General features: G+C 44.2%; 1 non-coding gene across 1 annotated transcript; it reads right to left on the bottom strand.

Annotated features, from left to right (window-relative positions):
• Positions 1-249: 249 nt before the first annotated feature.
• LOC120361074 (U4 spliceosomal RNA) lies at positions 250-390 on the bottom strand. Its single transcript, XR_005577436.1, has one exon. It is a non-coding gene; the product is annotated as a U4 spliceosomal RNA (small nuclear RNA).
• Positions 391-17,047: the final 16,657 nt, after the last annotated feature.

Raw genomic sequence — 17,047 nt, 5'->3', positions numbered from 1 at the left:
ATACGTCCTCTATGCTATGGTTTGATGGGGTCCCCCAAAGTTCACATATTAGAAAGAATCGCCAATGCAGCAGTATTGAGACGTGGGACATTTAAGAGGTCAGTAGGTCGTGAAGCTCTGCTCTCATGAATGGATTAATGCCATTATCTCAGGGATGCGTTAGTTGCCTTGGGAATGAGGTCCTTATCAAAGGTGTCCTTCTTTCTTTCTTTTATTTTATTTTATTTATATTTATTTATTTAAATTCAGTCTCCATAGAGACTGCCAAAAATTGCTAATGCTGATTATATTTCAAGTCATCATGGCGGGGTATTGGGAAAAGTTTTCAATGAGCAATAATCGCGCCTCGGATAAACCTCATTGGCTACGATACTGCCACTGCACAAAGCTAAAAGTGTCCCTCTTTCCTCTCTCTCTTGCCCGTGGGATACCTTCTGCCATGGGAGGGCCTTCACCAGATCCGGTCCCTTGATCTTGGACTTCCCACACTCCAGAACCACGAGCCAGATAAATTTCTGTTCTAGTCTATGATACTCTGTTTTGCCAGAATAAATGAACAGAGACACTCTATAAATGGAAAGATAAGCTCATCAGAGTCTGTTACTACTTTATTGTTTCCTCTCTTTGGTTTGCTGAATTTGTGCTGTTACCTGGAGAAGAAAATATACATTTGTATACATATAATTACATATTTGTAAAAACATATTTTGTATACATATACATTATATATATGTATATATATATGTGTGTGTGTGTATATATATATATATATGTGTATATATATATATATATATATATATATATATATATATATATATATAACTTTTTTCCTTCAGCTACTTATCAGGTAACACTTTTCTGGAAACACATTATTTTAGAAATGTGTTCTGACACTCCAAACCTCTGTGCACACCCCCTGCAAAGCCTTGGCAGGGGAGTAGAAAAGGCAGTGCTTTTAAAATGCTGGTCTGAAAACCTGGGATGACCTCTGATGAGGTTTCCACTGGTCTTTGTGGAAATGAGGAGAATAATGTTGAGAGAATGTTCAGAAAGCTGCATTTATTTAATTTAAAGGGCTTTCCTCTAGCCTCTGATTCTTTCTCCCCACCGTTAGTGTTAAAATGCCCTTGCCTTCTGAAATAATGGAGGTAAAAGATGGTAGTAATTTTTATGAAATGTCTGCTTTAGCAAAATAGAAAATGGAATATGTTATGTCTGTCTATCTCTCTGTTGATCTAGCTCTCTATCAGTCTGTCTCTCTATCAATCTCTTTCTCTCTATCTCTCTATCTTTCTATCTATCTATCTCTTTATCTGTATCTATCTATCTACCTATCATTTAATTTTTTTTAACTGCTAAGTGATGTCCAAATATCTGGGAGTCACTGTCTTGGTAGCAAAGTCATGGGGATAGGAGAGAAATTATTAAATCTACTTTTTAAAAGGAGACAGAGTCTTGCTCTGTTGCCCAGGCTACAGTGCAGTGGCACAATCATAGCTCACTGCAGGCTTGAGCTCCTGGGTTCAAGCAATCCTCCAGCCTGGGCCTCCCAAAGTGACCAGGACTGTAGGCATGCAGCATCTTAAACCTCCTTTTGAATTCTACAGTCCTGGTTTTAAAGATAACACTGTCCCTTTGTTGCAGTTTGGTCTAGGGTAGTAATAATCATGGCAACAGCAATGGCAGAAATAAATACCTGCAATACTCTTTCTACGTACCAAGCACCGTTCCACGTACTTCCTATTCACAAAGTCATTTGGTCTTTATGACATCTCAGTGAAGTGAGTGCTGTGATCATCCTCAGTTTACAAAGGAGGGCACCAGGTCAGAGAGGGCAAGTCATGAGCCTCCGGGGCAGGGGGATGCCGAGGAAAGGACTCACAAGAGGGCCACACTGGATCTGCCACTTCAAGCCTCCAAACCTCAGTTTCTTCATCAGTAAAACACAATGAAAACGACCAGGGTTGTAGCAGATAAATCCACGCGAAAAGGGGCAGATACCTTGATCAACCCATGGTATGTGCCTAATTGCTATTAGTGTTTCCATCTTTTCCTCGGGGCGAGCTCTCTAGGTTTCTCATGGAAGGCAGGTTAGCTGGTGAATAGCTTGGGTTTGGGAAGTTCACAGACAGATTTAGGTCCTGGCTGCTCTGTTTCTTGGCTGTGAAGCCCTGGGCGTGCTGCTCACCCTCTGTGTGTCTCAGTGCCCTTACCTGCTGCAGGTTGAGAGAAGGCGGGGTCATTTTTCACCTTGTATAACATTTGTCCTCTGACATGGGAGAGGACCAGCCATGAGGGATGGGGATGCTGAGTCTTCATTCTGCCTCTGTTTCTCTCCTCCCGGCCTGCGTCCACTGCCAACAGCAGTGATGTGTAACTTAGACTCTCCCATTCCCGGCCTGGCAGAGCCGGCTTCACTGTAACCCCATGCACCCAGCCAAGCTCAGCTGTGAAGCCAGCTCTAACCCCAGAGGAGGCAGGCTTGGCCAGTGGCAGCCAGGCGTTAACAAAAGCCTGAGTCAAACTTCATTTCCTCTTGCGTAGGGAGCCTCACTGGCCATGGGCCAGGTGCCAGGCCACAGTGTCATTGACAAAGAAGCTGATGCTGTGTGAAAGCTCTGCTCACAGTGCCAGTGAGAGTAGGCACTCACACATCTATCCTCTCCCTTGCCATCATGGAGCCCACGGGGACAGCTGTCCTTAGGTTCCATTGTCCAAATGACAAACTGAGGCTTTGGAGAGACAGGGTCTCTTGCAAAGCATCCCAGAGCACAAAGTAACAATTGGGGTTTGACTCCAGGCCTCTTCCAATGCCAACTGTCCCTTCTTTTATGCTGCTTGTTTTCCTTCTTTGCTCTTAGGTACAAATGACTCGTTAACAAAGTTTGAAATGGGAGGCTTTCCTCTGACAGCTACATGCAAAGAAAGATGTCTTAACGGCAGCTGGTAGAGGGGAGGATTTTAGTGGCAAAAGAATTCTCTTGCAGAGTCTAGAATGTTACCAAGTACCATTTTCTGGGCATCTAAGATGTGCCAGGGGTTGGGCTTTTCCTGTCTAATTGAATCCTTACGATAACTTAACTAGGTTAATACTAAACAGTCTCCATTTTCCAGATGTGGAAACTGAGGATTAGGTAACAAAAGTAGCTGGACCGAGGTCGCACAGCCAGGAAATGCAGGGGCCAGAATTTGAACTCAGGATGGTGGCTTCCGAGCAAATTCACTGTGGCCTGTGAATGTCAGCTCACGTGGCCATGACGTGTCCCTCCTGTGTCTAGCCCATGTGGTATGCCGCTCCCACATTCACATGGGATGAATCTCTGGTGCCTTCCCTCCTGCTGGCCACAAAAAAAGCTATAGATACTGCAACACGGAACTCTGTGGCTCCAGCAAAACATTCCCAGCTGGCGAGCAGAGACACTTGGCTTGTTCTTTTTTTAAGTTTTTAAAATATTTAAATTAAAAAAAATTTTTTTTTGAAACAGTCTTTGTCACCTGGACTGGAGTGCAATGGCATGATCACAGCTCACTGCAACCTCAAACTCCTGGGCTCAAGCAATCCTCCTACTTCAGTCTCCGAGTAGCTGGGACTATAGCTGTGTGCCACCACTCTATCTTTGTAGAGTGTAGACTTTGTTGTCTAGGCTGGGCTCAAACTCCTGGGCTCAAGTGGTCCTCCCATCTCAGCCTCCCAGAACACTGGCACTATGGGCATGAGCCACTGAGCCCAGCCCTGTTCTGTTCTTGGCACTGCCACTCACTGTCTTTTTTGTCCTTAAACCTAAATTCAGATTCCATCAAGGAGGACAATTCATGCCAACTTATATACCAACTCTGATCAACTGGAGGTTGCTGTCTAGAGTGCTGTATTGAAAAGAATTGTGAAGCTCAATGATCAATTAACAATGTCTATCACTAATAAGTAGAGGTGGTTCAAAGCAACACATGCTAGGCATTTGCAAATCCCAAACCAGTGGATCTACAAAGAACCCCAACACTATCTCAAAGATCAGATGGCTTCTGCTTAAGCACCAGGAGGGGACGAGGCAAAAGCTTAGGGTCATCAGATAAAGTATGAGCATCCTGTAATTTTATGTGCTAAATCTGTCTACTCTCAAAAAGCCACAAATCCAAGGAACTCCAAGAGTATCTCTAAGGCAGCTAGATTTAATCTGTACTTTAGCCACAGCGGATACATAGAGTAATCTTCCTTTATCCTTGCAGGGGGTATGTTCCAAGACCCCCCAGTGGATGCCCAAAGCCATGGATGGTACCAAACCCTGTGGACTATGTTTTTTTCCTATACACACACACTTGTGATAAAGTTGAATTTATACATTAGGTACAATAAAATATTAACAATGATAACAAATAATAAAACTATCATAATGATATACTGCAATAAAAGTTATCTGAATGTGAATTCTCTCTCTCTCTCGCTCTCTCAAAATGCCTTAATATTTTTGGATGGCGGTTGACCACTGCTAATTGAAACTACAGAGAGAGAAACCACAGGTAATGGGGAGCTATGGTAATCACAATGGCCACAGGCTTCTGAAAATTTAATTGTTCTTTATCATAAACTCAGTTTACCCCATGAGCCTTTTCTCTACCTGCAATTGGAGACGTTAATCTTGTGAAGTCAAGGCAACTGAGTCATTCTGGGCAATTACCTGGTTAATTCGGTGTTCTCTTCCTTGCCCTTTTTCCTGATCCTTAGGTGGCATCTGAGTTCAAGGAAGGCTTCGGGTTGAGCGTCGTTGCTCATCCCTGTAATCTCAGCACTTTGGGAGGCCAAAGCCAGAAGATTGCTTGAGGTCAGAGCTTGAGACCAGCCTAGGTAACATAGCGAGACCTCATCTCTACAAAAAATTAAAGTTAGCCATGAGTAGTGGTGCAAGCCTGTAGTTCCTGGCCATTCAGCAGGCTGAGGTGGGAGGATTGCTTGAGTCCAGGAGGTTGAGGCTGCAATGAGCTATGGTTGTGCCACTGCACTCCAGTCTGGGCAATAGAGCTAGACCCCAAATCTAAAAATAAAAACTTAAATTAAAAAAAAAGAAAGGAAGGTTTCTGTAGTCACTGGCTTTGCTGATCTCCTGCCAGGCCCCAGGACACAGCTGTCACCCTGCTAAGGTAAAAACACCCTGGCATCTGCAGTTGGGTTCACAGACCATCCTTTTTGTTTTAGCTGAGAGACCTGATCAGGAGAGAGCTTTACTGCAGCCTAGGGAGCCCTGAGTGGCTTCATAAGGTATGGACAACTCCTTCAGCCATGGGCTTCTCTGTGATCCAGGAGTTATGGTGAATCTCAGCGTTATCCATGAAGCCTGCGGTTTGGGAAGCCACGGGTGTAGGATGCACCTTAACTTATGATGGTTCCAAGGGTCATTGTCTCTTATTCAATCTGAAAGTCAGGGCCCTGAGACCCTGGTGAGGGAACCCTGCTAATTCTCTCTTTCAGCTCTTCAACATGGAAAAATGGATATTATGCCTTCACACATTCTTCTAATTTCTGGTTTGTGCTCTAGGTTCTTGATATCTGAAGCCAGCTTCTGGACTTTAAAAAAGTGGCAGGTGGGGGGGGAGGTGGATTTTCTTCTATGCAAACATTTGATATTTTTGGTTGAAATCCATCGTTTCTGTAATAGAGTCACAAACATTTATCTAAGGATGCAAAGCTGATACTTTGATTCTCAATTCTGTTTTTGTTTTTGTTGTTCTTTTGCCTCCTTTTCCTGATGGCGTTCTGATAGCATCCCTCACTACTGCTAGAAAGGTAGGCAAAAAGGGGGAGTACACGGACTTGAATATAAATACAGTTTTTAATATCAATATATTATGCTGCTGTGGATAAATTTGGAATACGTTATAAAATCCACAAACCGAAATGATTCCATCCCTGATACAAAAAAGAACCATGTAAACACAAGCTGTGCATCTCGTCTGACTTATTTCCAGGAGCGCTTATATATCTCTGGCTATGATCCCACTTTCCCAAGGGTATTTCTGCTCATCCATCATCACACTTCCATCTCAACCACACTGTGAGAAGACCGCATCAGACTTATTTCTAGAGTCCTGGTGCCAATTTTTCATTCCTCCTTTCTGTTATTGATTCATCTATTCACCCATAGTATTTCTCACAGCTGCTCTACTCTGAGTTAGGGATCCAGTGATAAATCAACCAGAGACAGCCTCTGCCCTCATGAAGTTCATGGTCAAGTATATAGCAGTCTCAGGAAATGCCTGGTGAGTGAATGAGAGAGTTCTTGTTGAATAGGCTTTGGTTAATGGATTACATTGCTTGGGCTGCCATGACGAAGTACCATGGACTGGGTGGCTTAAACAACAGAAGTGCATTGTCCGGAAGTTCTGGAGGCTGGAAGTCTGACATCAAGGTGCCAGCAGGGTTGGTTTCTGCTGGGGACTGTGGGGGAGAATCCATTCCATGCCTCTCTCCTAGCTTCTAGCAGTTTGCTGCTGTCTTTGGTGTCCTGTGATTTGCAGAAGCATCACCTGATCTCTGCCTTCATCTTCAGATGGCATTCTCCCTGTGTATGTGTCTGTGCCCAAATGCTCCCCACCTTTTTTTTTTTTTTTTGAGATGGAGTCTCACTCTGTCACCCAGGCTGGAGTTCAGTGGCACGATCTCGGATCACCACAACCTTCACCTCCTCTGTTCAAGTGATTCTCCTTCCTCAGCCTCCCGAGTAGCTGGGACTACAGGCGTGTGCCACCACGCATGGCTAATTTTTTGTATTTTTAGTAGAGATGAGTTTTCACCATATTATCCAGGGTGGTCTTGATCTCCTGACCTCACAAGGTCAGCCTCCTCAGCCTCCTCAGCCTCCTCAGATTCACCCGCCTCAGCCTCCCAAAGTGCTGGGATTACAGGCATGAGCTGCTGCACCTGGCCCAAATGGTCCCTTTTTATAAGGGCACTAGACATATCGGATAAGGGTTCATCCTAATGACCTCATGTTGGTGGAATTCATTACACTTGTAATGAAACTTATTTCCAAATAAGATCCCATTCCAAGATTCTGGGAGTTAAGACTTCAGCACATGAATTTTGGAGGGACACAATTCTATTCATAACAGTTACATAGGTGGGCACATAGTTCTCATGCCCAACTGGAAACTGTTTGAGGACAGGCTTCATCGTACACTTGGATATCCCCAGGAACCAGCATAGGACATGGCCTGTAGTGGGAGCTCCATATGCGTGTCTTGACCTAGAAATTAGCCACCAATTTATGGAAGAAAAAAATGGACACAGTGAAACTAATGACCGGCCCAAGGTCATAGGTGCAGCCGGCTAATGCACAGTGTCCAGCGCAGAGTAGGAACTTAAGAAGAGTTTCCAGAATGAGGGAAGACAGTACCAGAAACTACGCTGCCTGACCTTTGTCTAATGCAATATTTACCACCCATGCAGTGGGTGAGGACATCAGTAACAGGCAGTTATGTGTGTACGTGTGAATGTCTGTGTGTGTGCATTTGAGTGGCAGGTGTGTGTGTGAATACACGTTTGAATGTTATTGTGAGATGTTTAAACGTTACCATAATGCTCTGCATGTACACATATGAATGTGCGTGGGAGTGAGTACATGTGGGTGTGTATGAGTCTCAATGAATATGTGTGAATGTGCATTAATGTGAATATGTTATGAGTTATGAGTGTGCAAATATGTGGGCTTATGTGAGTGTGTGAGAGTATATGATTATGTGATTGTGTGTATGTGTGAGAGTAGGTGTGAGTCTGCCAGCGAGTGTGTGTGTTGTGTGTGTGAGTATATAATTATGTGACTGTGCATATGTGTGAGAGTGGGTGTGAGTCTGTGAGCAAGTGTGAGTGTGTAAAGATGCAGGTGCATGTGGGGGAATAATTGAGTGTGTGAAAGACAGTGAATGTGAGCATGAAAATATACACAAGTGGGGGAGTGAAAATGAGTGTGTATCTGTGTGAGTGTAATGTGAGAGAGAGTGTGCCTCTGTGTGCATGAGTGTGTGCATATGAGTCTGTGCTTGTTTGTGGTCATGTGTGTTAATGTACATGGGTCTGTATGAGTGAGACTGTCAGTGTGTGCTAGTGTTTCTGTGTAAGTGTGAGGCTGTGAGTGTGTTTGTGTGAATGTATGAGACTATGGATATGCCTGTGTGAGAAGGTGTGTGTTTGAGTAAGTGTGAATCTATAAGTGAGTGTGAGATTGTGTTGTAAAGATTGAGGGTGTACGAGTGAGCTGATGAGTGTGCATGTGAATGAGTATGAGTGTGGAGTGTGCAAATTTGTGGGTGCATGTTTGTATGACAGTCTGTGAGCAAGCGTGAGGGTGTGGGCGCATGTGAGTGAATGAAGGTGAGCATGGAAACCTATACAAGTGTGTGTATGAGAGAGTCTGTGAGCAAGCTTGAAAGTGGGGTGTGGGTGCATGTGAGTGAATGCATGTGAGCCTGGGAGTGTGCATGAGTGTGGGAGCCCTCACGAGTGTATGCGTGGGAGTGCGGAGAGGGGAGCAAGGGCTTCTCAGAGTCTTCTGGGTGGGTGAACGCCTGAGCTAGCTCTGCGGCCAGTGATGGTGAGAGTCAAGGATGTGCGGGGAGAAGGTGAGGACAATTTCAAACCCCGTGGCTGCTTCTTTTCCCTGGTCTAACATGCTGTTCTTTTTTTTTTTTTTTAATTTTACTTTAAGTTCTGGGGTACATGTGCAGATCTTGCAGGACTGTTACATAGATACACACATGCTATGGTGGTTTGCTGCCTCCATCCCCATCACCTACGTTAGATATTTCTCCTAATGTTATCCCTCCCCAATCTCCCCACCTCCTGTTATCCCTTCCCCTAACCCCCCACACCCCAACAGACCCCAGTGTGTGATGTTCCCCCCGCCGTTTGCATGTGTTCTCATTGTTCAACACCCACTTATAAGTGAGAACATGCAGTGTTTGGTTTTCTGTTCTGTGTCAGTTTGCTGAGACTGACGCTTCCCAGATTCATCCATGTCCCTGCAAAGAACATGAACTCATCCTTTTTTATGGCTGCATAGTGTTCCATGGTATATATTGCCACATTTTCTTTATCCAGTCTACCACCGACGGACATTTGGGTTGGTTCCAAGTGTTTGCTATCGTAAACAGTGCCACAATGAACACATGTGTGCATGTGTCTTTATAATAGAATGATTTATAATCCTTTGGGTATATATCCAGTAATGGGATTGCTGGATCAAATGGTATTTCTATTTCTAGACCCTTGAGGAATTGCCACACTGTCTTCCACAATGGTTGAACTAATTTACACTCCCACCAACAGTGTAAAAGCGTTATTTCTCCACAACCTCTCCAGCATCCGTTGTCTGCTGTCTCCAGATTTTTTAATGATCACCATTCTAACTGGAGTGAGATGGCATCTCAATGTGGTTTTGATTTGCATTTCTCTAATGACCAGTGATGGTGAGATTTTTTCACGTTTCTTGGCCACATAAATGTCTTCTTTTGAAAAGTGTCTGTTCATATCCTTTGCCTACTCTTTGATGGGGTTGTTTTTTTTTTCTTGTAAATCTGTTTTAGTTATTTGTAGGTTCTGTGTAAATTCATTTATTCATCCATTCACTGATTTAGTCATCACATTTCTGACTACTTCTCTGTGGTTCTATATTAGAAACCAAGGCTACCATAGGAATTACACAGGGATACATTCATTCACTCAACAAACGTTCATTGAGTACTTACTAGGTATCCAACAAAGTTATTCTTTCATTTAGCAAATCTCTGACTCTTACCCTTGGTTCTGTGGTAGACATAAAGGTTACCATAAACTGCACAGGGATATGTCAATTCATTTGACAAATGCTCATTGAGCATCTACTATATGTAAGACAGTCAGTCCATCCATCCATCCATCATCCATCCATCCATCCATCCATTCATTCAGTCAATATATATTTATTGGGAGCCTATTTCATGCCAGGCTACTCCTAGGTGCTAGAAATGCTGTGGTGAACAAGAAAGATATGGTCTCTGCCCTTGGGGCATCTGGCAGAGTCACCCCTGTGTTGGTAGCTTTAGGGAATCAGAGAGTCTTCCACTCCAGGTGATGGGACAAATAGGCTTGCTCCAGGTGGTCACCTGAGGAGATGGAGGTGAGGATAAGGATGGGGCTGCATCCTCTCATCCAGGTGCTGTCCAGAGCCTAGCCTTCACTAAATTCCTTACGGGCAGCCTCTACTGCGACATGTGAGCGTTCTCAGAAATCTCTGCTCACCAAGGACAGGACTGCACGATACCAACTCCCTGTGGTGCGGCACTGTCTCGACCCAGGTGCCGCACTTTTCTTGCTCTGAGTGGTTCTGCCTTCAGCCTAATGCGTGGATATTTCCATTTCAAAAGTACTGTCATGATGCATATCCACCTCATCCCTCTGCTCTCAGCATCACGGAGCTGATGTCTGGCTGGGGGGTACTGCACATCTAATAATAATGCTTGTTATTGCAGTCAAGACTCACCCCAGCCTCCATTCTGAGCACACTAATCAAACATCGCCCTGGCTTCCCCTCCAGCAGCTTCTCAACCCTGCCTCCCCTGCAAGAACTCTGGCTTCAGGCAACTTCTCAGGGATTCCATGGCTTATTTTTGCCTGACCAAGCTGATTTTTTCCCCTCTCTTATTCTCTCAAGGTTTTGTTCCTGGCACAGTTGCTGGATATGCTCCAGCTTTGCAGTGAACCGAAATGTTATTCATTACAGAAAAAAAAAAAAAAACAGCAAAGACTGCAGCTTCCCATAAAATAGGTTTTTAACCATTAGGGAAAAGCTGAGGTGAGGAGTGGAAGTAAAAACGTAACTCTTGTGGCAACATTCTTGCTGCTAATATTTGCTTAAAGTAGACTACTTGGATTCCAATCATTAGGAGCCTTGTTAGGAACAGAAGCCAAGAAACGTATTGGACAGAGAGGCAGCCCAGCCAGAAGAGTCTCCAAACAAACTTTGTTTCATTCATTCACTCATTAATTCATTCAATAAATATTTATTGAGCACTTTCATGTGCCAGGCACTGTGCTAAGTGTTTGCAGCACATTTATGAGTGGAACAGAACGACTCCCTTCCCTCAGGAATCTTAAAGTCACGGGTAGAGATAGTCTATAAAGAAATCACCCAACAACCTGTGAAATCGGAGAAAATATTTGAAAATTGAATATTTGATAAGGAGTTAATATGCAGAACATATAAATAATTCCTGCACTCAGCAATAACATCAAAAACATAAACAAACCTATTAAACAACAGGCAAAGAACTTCAACAGACATTTTGCAAATCAAGATGTGCAAATGGTCAACCAGCCCATGAACAGGCACTCAACATTACTAGTCATTAGGGAAATGCCAATCAAAACCACAAGGAGATACCACCTGTCATCCATCAGGACGGTTACTAACCAAACAAAAAATAGCAAATGTTGGCGAGGATGTGGAGAGATTGAAACCCTTGTGTACTGTTATTGGTGGGAATAATAAAAGAGTGAAATAAGCCCATCACGAAGGACATTCAGTGCAGATTCTGCTCAGATGAGGTGTCTATGAGGTCGAATTCAGAGACAGAAAGTAGAATGGTGGTTGCCAGGACTAGCGGGCGTGTGGGGATGTGAAGTTATTGTTTAATGGCTATAGTTTTAATTTTGCCACATGAAAAGGGTTATGGTGACAGATGGCTTTGATGGTTGCACAACAATGTAAATATACTTAACACCACTGAACTACGCATTTTTCTTTTTCTTTTTCTTTTTTTTATTGCATTTTAGGTTTTGGGGTACATGTGAAGAACATGCAAGATTGTTGAATAGGTACACACATGGCAGTGTGGTTTGCTGCCTTCCTTCCCCTCACCTGTATCTGTCATTTCTCCCTACGCTATCTCTCCCCAAATCCCCACCCCCCCGTCCCTCCCCCACTTCCCCCCAACGGATCCCAGTGTGTAGTGCTCCCCTCCCTGTGTCCATGTGTTCTCATTGTTCAACACCGTCTATGAGTGAGAACATGAACTATCCATTTTTAAATGGCTAAGATGGAAAAATTTTCCAATCGCATGCTTTTAAAGTTTAACAAATGCTGTCTGGGAAACGCACAGAGTTGTGACCACAGTGCAATGAGGGAGACGGTGAGCAAATCCTATTTGATGGGGGGCGAGAAAAGCTTTCCTGAGGAGGTGACACTTAAGCCAAGACCTGAAGGGGGAGTCGGAGAAGTCAAGAAGAAAAGAAGGAAGGAGGGAAGGGCATTCCAAGCAGAGGGAACAGTGTGAGAAAGGCCTAAGGTGGAAGGCAGGATGTCTATGGGTAGGGCAGGTTGAGAAAAAATGGTGATATTGTAGTGGGAGGTGACTTTGAAGAGGCAGAGGAGACCAGAGTATCCGTCTGTATCTCAAATTCAGTGGGATATCATTGGAAGGTTATACCCAGATTCCTCTCAACTAGATTCATATTTTAAAAAGCTGATTCCAGCTTCATTAAAAAGATCCCTCTCTTGGGGGATAGACTGTAGGGAGCAAAAGCAGAAGGAGAGACCGAGAAAGAGGTTACTGCCTCAGTCCCGGTGAGACACAATGGTGGATCGGCACCCAGGGCCAGGCGTGAGTGCAGCAGCCGACAGTGAGTGAGGAGCCGCCCTTAAGTGAGGAATCAGAAGCTGGGTTTTCAACGGGGCAGCTGTGCCAGGTTTTGGGTTGAGATGGGCAAGATGGTAAACTGGAAACTAGTCATGAGGTCAAAACAGGAAGCAAGAGAGAAGACAGAGGTTGGGGCAAGGAGCTCAGGGATGAGCCCCCATCACTGGAGGCCGGCCTGCATGGACTTGATAATATGCAGGCAGACCTGATCGCCAGAAGAGCCGGAACGTCTCCCTCCCTTTACTGCAGTTCCGTAGGTCATTTTGTCAAGCTAGCGAAACACTCTAATGGGACCCACTGACAGGAGGTTCCGGGTGAAAAATTCTAAAGCCTGTTTCTGTTTAGGTGGGTATCCTAAGTGTCCTATGCTTGTCTCACGATGCTGAGCGTGTGAGTCACTGATCGCCTTAAGTTTTCTGTGCTGCTATGGTAACCTTCCTTCATGATGAAAGTAAGACCCCCTTAAGAATAGAACAGACTAAATTGTTATCAGTGTCTCAAAGCAAGATGGATCGCATGACCCTGGGCAAGAAATGTCTACTCAGGTTTATTAAGAACTTGCACAGCTGTTCTGTCACGAACATGCTTTATTTGTGTAAAAAAAAATAAAATAAAATAAAATAAAATAAAGGAGAAAATACACTGTTGGTTTCATTCATTGCTAGAGGCCTCGTGTATGAATACAAACACCCACAGAAAGCAGTGAGGACAGTGAGATACTAAGATTCTCTAAATTGTTTATGACTTTTGTTGCAATGACTATACTTTTGAGATACCTTCTTCATGAAATAATCCTAAATGCGAAATAAAAACTTTATGGATAGAATTGTGTAAGCTGCCATGTTACTTGTAAAAGGTGAAAAATTGAAAACCACCTAACTGCAAAACTACAGCCAATAAATTCTGCACCAGTCCACTCAATGGAATATTATATAGCCATTAAAAATGATGATTACAAACTATGCATGCCAAACTGGGCAATGCTTATAATAAAGTTGAGTCAACGTGTATTTAATTCCAACTACAGAAAGACAAATTCACAACCACAAATATCATTCAGAACAAAACTGGAAGGAAATGTATCAAAATATTAACCACTCTTACATTGCAGTCTTGGAACTGTTGATAATTTTTTTCATTCAATTTTATTCAACAATATTGCTATGTTGCTGCATTTGATAATTGATGTATTGTATGCATTTGATAATTGAAAGAAGTTATTTTAATAAGAGAAACCATTGCCAGTTAGCTTAAGACTGGAGAAATGGTCTGAGCCCCGAGAGAGCCCGGGTTTGCAAATGTTGATCACAGGGATCAAGGGAGGGAGGAGACGAAGGTGGTATAGGGAGGCATGTTGCATGGTGCTGATGAACTTGGCCTTGGGCTTGGTGTTAGATTTTGAGTCTTGGCTTGGCAATTCACTGACTGTGACCTTGTGTAAAGGACTCAACTTCTCTGTAAGTGGTTCCTCTTCCTCATCTGCAACATGGAGATAATAACAGTGTCCCTATACAAGCCTTGTGAGGATTATTCAAAACAAAGTGGGTAATCACTTCACAATGTACCTGGCATGTAGCCTGTCCTCTATACACATTAGCTGTTCTTACTATTATCGCCAAGGGACTGTCTTAAAGAGACATTTGTAGAAATTGTTGACAGCCGAAAAATTCAGATTTCTTCAATCCAAAGGAAGCAGGCTGCATGGGTTCTTCGCTCTGGAAGGAGAGTGATGTTATCATTGCCTATTGAGCTTTGTAAATGGAGTTAGTGGTGCATGGCTGAGACAGAAACTCAGGATAAGGGTGACTCACTTTCTCTCAAGGAGCTGCCAAGAGCATCTGTGAAAGGTTTTGCATCAAACAGGCTCATGCAGTCACTGTCACACCAACTGAGGCCACTATACTTGTTCCCCTGGCTGAAAAGCAGCAGGTATTAAAGGGATATTGCCCCCGAAAGATCGAAGCACTGAGTCAAACTCTTTGGTATAACCTCCTCCAAGTATGGACTGGGTTGTCTTAGTCGCTGGATCACAGCCCCTATTTCACCTCCCCCCGTTACTGGGAGAAAGTAGGCTTCCAAAACTCAGTTCAGGGTCCAGATTCATGGTTTCATCCAGCTGGGCTACATGATTTTGCCCTTCTACAGCTCTGCACAAGCTGTTTCCTTCCATTTGAATGTTTCTCCTGCCACTTCCACCCACCTGTGAACCCCTACTCAGCCTTCAGAACTTAGCTCAAATGTCGCCTCCTCCAGGAAGCCTTTCCTCAACACCCCTTGCTCCAGAATTAATGCCTCTCATAGAAATATTTCCCTGCCTTGTACACCGTTAAAGGTACACATGCCTTCATTATGACCCATGCTTTTCTTCTTCTTTGCAGCTCTTCTCACCACCAGACCTAAACCACTCATTCTAGAACTGTTTAATTTCTCCATGAAAGCAGGAGAAATTAAATCTCTCTTGTCATGACTGTCATTTTGAGCAGCTAGCAGGACTTGGCACACAGTTCTTCGATCACTATTGAATAGATCAATGAATGAATGACTTCACCTTCCTAGTTACTCCTTGTTGCTCCACAGAATAGTTTGGTGGGTTTTTTTGTTTGTTTTGTTTTGTTTTGTTTTGTTTTGTTTTCAGACAGAAGAAAGGTCTTTCAGGGGGGATGAAATGGCACTTTTCTTGTTCATTGTCCTCTGTCCTGTGACGGAATGGAGACGCACAGCCCAGATCCCTCTTCAAGCACTATTGGCAGATGGCCCTCCGCTGTCAGGGAAGCCTCAGCTGCGGAGAGCCACCTCGCCCCAGGGCATGACCTTCCCGGATGATGTGGGGTAGGAAGCCTGATCTCATTGGCCACATTTAGGACAATGCTGAAAGGCCATCCTGGTGGACCCTGGCCTCCCATGGAGACGGCCCTGATCTGTATTCCTCATCTCTCTCTGCCCGATTCAGCATTTCTCCCCATTCTTTCTACAGGTGTTCCTCTAAAGGTTCTCTCCATCAGTCCTTAACTGTCTCAGGGTCTGCTTCCCAGAGAACCTAACCCGCAACATCTTCAATCCCTGTAGAGTGCGGGGTACTAAGGAGCTACTCACTAAACATTGCATGCATCAATATACGGTGGGGTGAATCCCTCTCTGAATGCAGGTAGCCCTGCCTGTCTCTCACTCTAGGCTGTGAACTCTCCACCTGTGTCACCTGTTACCTCGGTACCTAGCACCATTCCAAGTACCCAACAGGTGATTGATAGGTGCAGGAGGAATGATGGGCACCTGAGTTCCACAGGAGGCTCGACTGAGACTAGAGAATGCGGATGAATCAGCCTACTCCCATTTCCACTCTCAGACCTTAAATTTAAACAACGCTTTCAGCAGCTGCTTTGCTAAGGGTGGGCCAGAGCACCTCTCTTTCCCTTTTCATTTCTAGAATGATCAGGTAGGAGGAGTGAGTTTTCTCCTCTGCCTTCCTTTTCAAAGACCCTTTCGTTACTGCTTGTTTGAAGACAAGACATGGGCTGGGAACACAGCTGAAGATGATAACAATAAATGTCTCTTTACAAATGACTTCCATTACCCGTGGTCAATTCGAGGCTTGTAGGGCATAGAAACAGGCCTCAGCAGGTTTAGAAGTGTGGGGGATTAGCACAAATTGATTCTGGCAATTAGCTCAGCTGTTCTCTAAGGCCCAGGCCCATGAGAGGCTGCTCCTCCCACTGCAGCCTGAGTTCTGCGTGCAGAAGCACTCAGGGCTGCAGAAGGCATCTGGCCTTCACTGACAACCTAGGGGCCATTTTCTAGCTGAGTAATCTCAGGCACAGAGCCTTAGTGACCTCCCCTGTAAAATGGGGCCACACCAGAACACAGCCTCCACCAGAAGAGAGGAGAGCAGCAACCATTGCAGGCTTATGATGAAGGAATGTAGACCATTTCCTTCCAGTGAGACCAGCTGCAGCTTGGACTTTCCACCCCATGGAAGCCAGTGTAAAGACTGGGATTCAAGCTAAATGTTGAATCAGCTGGATAGGATGTAACTTGCAACCATGCCCCCTTGCTAGCTGTGTGACCTTGAGCAAGATGATTATCCCCTCTGAGCCTCGGCCATTTAACCTGTAAAATGGGCTAATAATGCCTATTCTTTGAGGTCAATGAGAGAATTAAAATAGTGCATGGGACACATTTAGTGTGCTGCCTATGAGCCAGAGTTTGCTTCTGTAATAATTTAGATTATGGATGCAGTTCTTTTTTTTTTTTTATTGTATTTTAGGTTTTGGGGTACATGTGAAGAACATGCAAGATTGTTGCATAGGTACACACATGGCAGTGTGGTTTGCTGCCTTCCGTCCCCTCACCTGTATCTGTCCTTTCTCCCCATGCTATCTCTTCCCACCTC

Source organism: Saimiri boliviensis, chromosome 21 (assembly GCF_048565385.1).
Source record: "Saimiri boliviensis isolate mSaiBol1 chromosome 21, mSaiBol1.pri, whole genome shotgun sequence".
In the NCBI taxonomy this organism is placed as follows: domain Eukaryota; kingdom Metazoa; phylum Chordata; class Mammalia; order Primates; family Cebidae; genus Saimiri; species Saimiri boliviensis.
Note: the sequence above shows the minus strand (reverse complement) of the source record. Positions and strands in the feature narration are given on the sequence as shown.